General features: G+C 46.5%; 1 non-coding gene across 1 annotated transcript; it reads right to left on the bottom strand.

Annotated features, from left to right (window-relative positions):
- Positions 1–4,752: 4,752 nt before the first annotated feature.
- Positions 4,753–4,857, bottom strand: LOC111812107. The gene has a single exon (XR_002817699.1). It is a non-coding gene; the product is annotated as a small nucleolar RNA U13 (small nucleolar RNA).
- Positions 4,858–5,279: the final 422 nt, after the last annotated feature.

Here is a 5,279-nt window from a genome sequence, read left to right as displayed (position 1 = left end):
CTCATTATGACTTCCAAAGATCTCAGCTTTTTTCTTTTATAATGAAATGGAGTCTGACCATGTTTTCCAGGCTGCCTTCCATCTTTCAGTATTTGGCGGGGGTGGGGTGGGGGTGCTGAGACAAGAGGATTGATGTGAGTTCAAGACCCGCCTGGGCTACAAAGTGAGCTCAAGGCCAGCCTCAACTCTTGAAACCCTGTCTCAAAAAGACCAAAAAAAAAAAAAAAAGTACCTGGGAATCTCTGCATATTGCTACCATAATGTAATCCCAGCACTTGAGAGACTCAGGCAAGAGGATCAAAAGTTCAAGGAGTATGCCACCACTTTCAGCTAAGCCCTGTTTTTAATGTACAAAAATAGCAAAGATTGGGCTGGCCTGACAGCTCAGTGGACTAAAGCGCCTGCTTAGGCAGAGTCCAGTGGCCAGGGTTTGATCCCCAGCATGTGGTGCCAGTCCCACCCATGGGGCGTGCTGAGATGGTAATTGAGACTGGTTGTGGTGGCGCTCACCTGTAATTCCAGCACTTGGGAGGCTGAAAATAGGAGGATCACTATGAGTCCGGTCTACAAGTCTGGTCTATGTAGAGACCCTGTAGACCCTGTCCTAAAAGAAAAAGAAAAAGAAAAAAAGAAAGGAAAAATTAGAAAAAAGAAAATAGCACCAGGTTTGGTGGCACCCTCTAGTAATCCCAGCACTCCTGGAAGCTGAGGCAGGAGGATCATTGACCAGCCTGGGCTACAAATTGAGCTCAAGTCCAGTCTGAACTTCATAGGAAACCCTGTCTCAAAAATTAAAAAAAAAAAATAAAAATAAAAATAAAAAATAAAAATGGTAGATTTAGTCTGGGACCAAGTGCAGTCCTATGTTCTGTATCTGTGGTGTCCCAAAGTCATTATTTTTTCAATTTTTGGTACTAGGAATTGAACTCATGACCTCATTCTTTTTTTTTTTTATTTTTTAGGGAAGGGTCTACAGGGTGTTCAGGGTCTCACTACTAGATTGGACTTGTAGTTATGCTTTTTTTTTTTTTTTTTTTGCAGAACCAGGGATTTGAACTCAGACCCTTGCGTTTGCCAGGCAAGCGCTTATTCTACTGAGTCATCTCCCTGGCTAGATCGGACTTGTAGTGATCCTCCTGTTTACAGTCTCCCAAGAGCTGGGATTATAGGCATGTGCCACCACACCCAGTCCCAATTGCTGTCATACCCTGGGGGCAGGGCCAGCACAGCAGGCCCAGGGATTGAATACCCAGCCCCTGTGCCTGCTTGCAGGAGCTTTAATCCACTGAGCTATATGACCTCATTCTTGCCAGACAGGTGCTGTGCCACTGAGCTATGTCCTTGCAGTCATTCTCTCCCTGCTCAGAGGGGCTACAAATTCAAGTTGGCCTGAGCAATTTTGTGGCTTAGTAAGCCCCTGTCTCAAAATAAAAAGAGTTGTGACTGTACCTCTGTGGGAAGGCCCTGGGTTCAACCCTTAGCATTAAAAAATAGTAACAAAAAAAAGAGATACTGCAAGAAGACAGGTTTCAAGGCATTCCTGTCCAATCCATGCAACCATCTGCATGATTAGCCTTAAGAGCTGATACTTAGGCAGGCCTAGTGGTACACACCTATAATTCAGGTACTAGGAAGGCTGAGAGAGGAAGGTTAAAAATTCATGTCCTCCCTGGGTGATTTAGCATGACCCTGTGTCAAAATAAAGATGAATATAATGTCCAGCTATAATCTCAGCATGTGGGAGCCCGAGCCAGGAGGATCACTCTGAGTTTGAGGCCAGTGTGGGCTACACAGTGAGTTCAAGGCCAGTGAGACTACGACTGTCTCAAAAAAATAAGTAAATAATAAAGATCTGGGGGAGGGGCTAGGGAGATAGCTCAGCAGTATAAGCACCTGCCTGGTAAGTGCATGATCCTGAGTTTGATCCTCCCTACCAAAAAAGAAAAAGAGCTGGGGATGCTATAGCTCAGTGTGGAAATGCCATTGACTTTAGTCCCTCAAAAAAGAAAAGAAAGGGGCCAGGGAGATAGCTCAGTAGAATAAGTGCATGTCTGGCAAGTGCAAGGTCCTGAGTTCAATCCCTGGTACAGGGGGAAAAAATTGGGGAGCCGGGGAGATGGCTCAGTAGAATAAGCACTTCCCTGGCAAGTTCAAGGACCTGAGTTCAGTTTCTGGTTCCGCCAAAAAAAAAAAAGAAAAAGAAAAAAAAAGAAAGAAAAGAGATGCTCAGGCCTTCTTCATTCCCCCAGCGCTGTCTTGTGTTGCAGTGGGCCGCTACCCGCCTGCATGTACCTTCCAGGGTCTCCTGATCCCCCACTATTTCCTTGCCCCTTCTGCTCACGCTATGTCTTCCCTGCGCTGATCCTAGGACCCAACTGCCTCCTCCTAGAATCAGCAGGCCCTAACCTGGTGCTGCTGGGAGGCTCAGGGCATGTGGGACTTGGATATTGTTAACACTCCAACAGGGCCATCCTACCTTTTGTATCATTCCAGGCTCTCTCTGGTGCTTGTCTCCCTTCCCTTCCTGCTGCTCTGAAGCCTGATCTGCCTAGGGATCACCCTGGCACAGGAAAGAACAAAGAAAGAGCCCACCCCATCCCAGCAGATGGAAGTCGGGGGCAGTTCTAATCAGGAAATTGGAACCTGGCGTGATGGTGCACATCTGTAATCCCAGAACTAGGGAGACTGAGGCAGGAGGGTGGTTGTAAGTTTGAGACCATCTTCCACTGCAAAGTGAACTCAAGGCCAGCCTGAATTGCAAAGCAAGACCCTGTCTCAAAACGGCACAAAAACAACTACATCGAGGACAGCAACGTGTAATAAAAAAACCATGGTTGAATATCCCTCATCTTGGTCTTCTAAATATGTACCATTACTAATGTCTTATTGTTATTATATTCTATAAATAAACTTTTTAAAAAGGTAAAGAAGACAAGAACATAGAAATAAATTGAGGTTTCCTGAAAGCAAGCACTAATAATCAATTATTTGTTCAATCTTGCATAACTATTTCTGTTAATCTGAGCAACAGATCTGATGATGAAAATAGATAACATAACAACCATTGTTAATTAGCTATTCTCATTTTGAAAATCTGTAACATATGTACTGCTATATGTTGTTCTACTTCTGTCTTTGTTTCTGTTATTTGTTTTTACTCTTCAAAATAAAATAAAATACACAAAAGTATCAGGAAACTGAGGCAAAAGCTGGACTAAGCAGAGGCCAATTCATCCACCAGGCTCTCCCAGGCACTGGGCCAAGAGCAGAGAGACTCCAAGTCCTGCCTCACTTTAATGTCTTAAATTTATTTTTTCTCTGCTTTATTTTGATAGGAACTCCTCGTCCAGCTGATCCTTGATCAGGAGCCCTTTCATGGCTCCTCTACATGGCAGTACTGGAGTACCTTGCCCCAGAGTCCTCGCCCAATTCACCCTGCTCCAAGTGGACGTAAAGTACGAGTCCCACCTGACTCACCTTGGTAACACCTGGCATCCATCCGCCTCAGCCTGCCTCACTGAGGAATCCATGTGGTTCCATCCCCACCCTCACATCTGGCTCTTTCTTTCTTTCTTTCTTTCTTTCTTTCTTTCTTTCTTTCTTTCTTTCTTTCTTTCTTTCTTTTTTTCTTTCTTTTTTTCTCTTTTTATTTGGTACAGGGTCTCGCTACACAGCTCAGACTCATAGTGACCCTCCTGTCTCAGCTTCCCCAGTGCTGGGATTACAGGTGTGCATCACCATGCCTGTTTTTTGGTGGCCTGTGGCTGGCATGGCATGCAGTTCTGGGGATCGAACCTGGGTCCTTGCGCTTGCCAGGCAGGTGCTTACACTGCTAAGCTATCTCCCCAGCTTTTGGCCTTTTCCTTAGTTAGTAGGAAGCACTGCAGACTCCGCCTGCTGAAATCCATTGCCTTCACAAAGCCTGCCTGGACCTGAGACCCCATCTTCCTCCAGGACCCTTGAGATGTCAAGCGTGTGGCCTCTGGAACAGTCGTTTCCAGGGGCATGTTGGTATCATGGAAGGGAGTAATTCTGGGTGCCCATGGCCAGGATGCTGGAAACCCACCACCCAGCCAGTGTCCACTGCTGCCCACACTGCAGGGACTTGGCCTCAGGAGGAGCTGCAGAGTGCTGTCCTCCTGGTGCAGCTTTCCCGCTGGGCTGCAAGATTCTAACCCAGCATCAGGGCCCTCCACCACCTCCACCCCGCCCAGGCTTGGGCCTGGGTAACACCACAGAAGGGAGGAAGTGGACTTTGGTGGCCACTGTGGCCAAGCCCCCTGTGCTCCACCGTACTTCCTCCATTTTTTTTTTTTTTTTCTATCTTAAACTTTCCTTAGATTCAACAGACTGGACCTTTGTTCCTAAAGTGTCCTCCACCTGCCTCCGCTCTCTTGGTTCTGCGTTAGCCTCCTCTCAGCTCTCCTGGCTCACTCCCTGCCTCATGTTGCTCCCCCTTACACACCCTGCAGACTCCCAGCTCCCTATGCAGGTCACCTCTTAAGGTGCCTCCTGCCTCCACGCTCTTGACTGCTGACAGAAGTACTCCTAGCCTCTGTACAGAGGCCTGCTACAATCCAATCTTGTGGGCCTCGCAGGAGGGCTTGTCTTTGTCTCACCTTGAATGGGCCACAAGGAAGTCCAGATATCTAATATTATCCTAGATAGACCTTTCAGGGTGGTTGCATGCAATTAACACCTCAGTCAGAAAACTTGATTAGATGCAAATAACTTAATTTTTATTTATTTTCACATCAGATGGGTGGTAATGTGCCCATGTCCTAACAAGGTTTGAGGGAGGCACATCTCATGCATAAGGCATGAACACCCAATCATCATGTTTATGAACCGAAGGATCAAAAAAATATTTTTTTATGTGGTGCAGGGTCTTGCAGCTCAGATTCTTAGTGATCTTCCTGTGTCAGCCTCCCCGGTTTTGGGATTACAGGCGTGTACCGCCAGTACCAGGAATCAAACTTGGGGCCTTGAGCTTGCCAGGCAGGTGCTTAGGCGGCTGAGCTATCTCCCTAGCCCTCCAGCAAATAGCTTTAAAAATTGTGATATTAGCATTGAATGGAAGACATTCACGCTAAATTACATTTCCAGCCACTAGCCTGACACATGGGCATATATCTGTAATCACAGAACACGGAAGGCTGGGACAGGAAGATTGCCATGAGCTTGAGGCTAGCCTGGGCTACATAGTGAGATTCTGTTTCAGTAACAAAAAAAGGTGGGGGGGAGATAGCTCAGTAGAATACCTGGTTCCGTCAAAAAAA

Source organism: Octodon degus, unplaced genomic scaffold (genome assembly GCF_000260255.1).
Source record: "Octodon degus isolate 3935 unplaced genomic scaffold, OctDeg1.0 scaffold00112, whole genome shotgun sequence".
Lineage (NCBI taxonomy): Eukaryota > Metazoa > Chordata > Mammalia > Rodentia > Octodontidae > Octodon > Octodon degus.
Note: the sequence above shows the minus strand (reverse complement) of the source record. Positions and strands in the feature narration are given on the sequence as shown.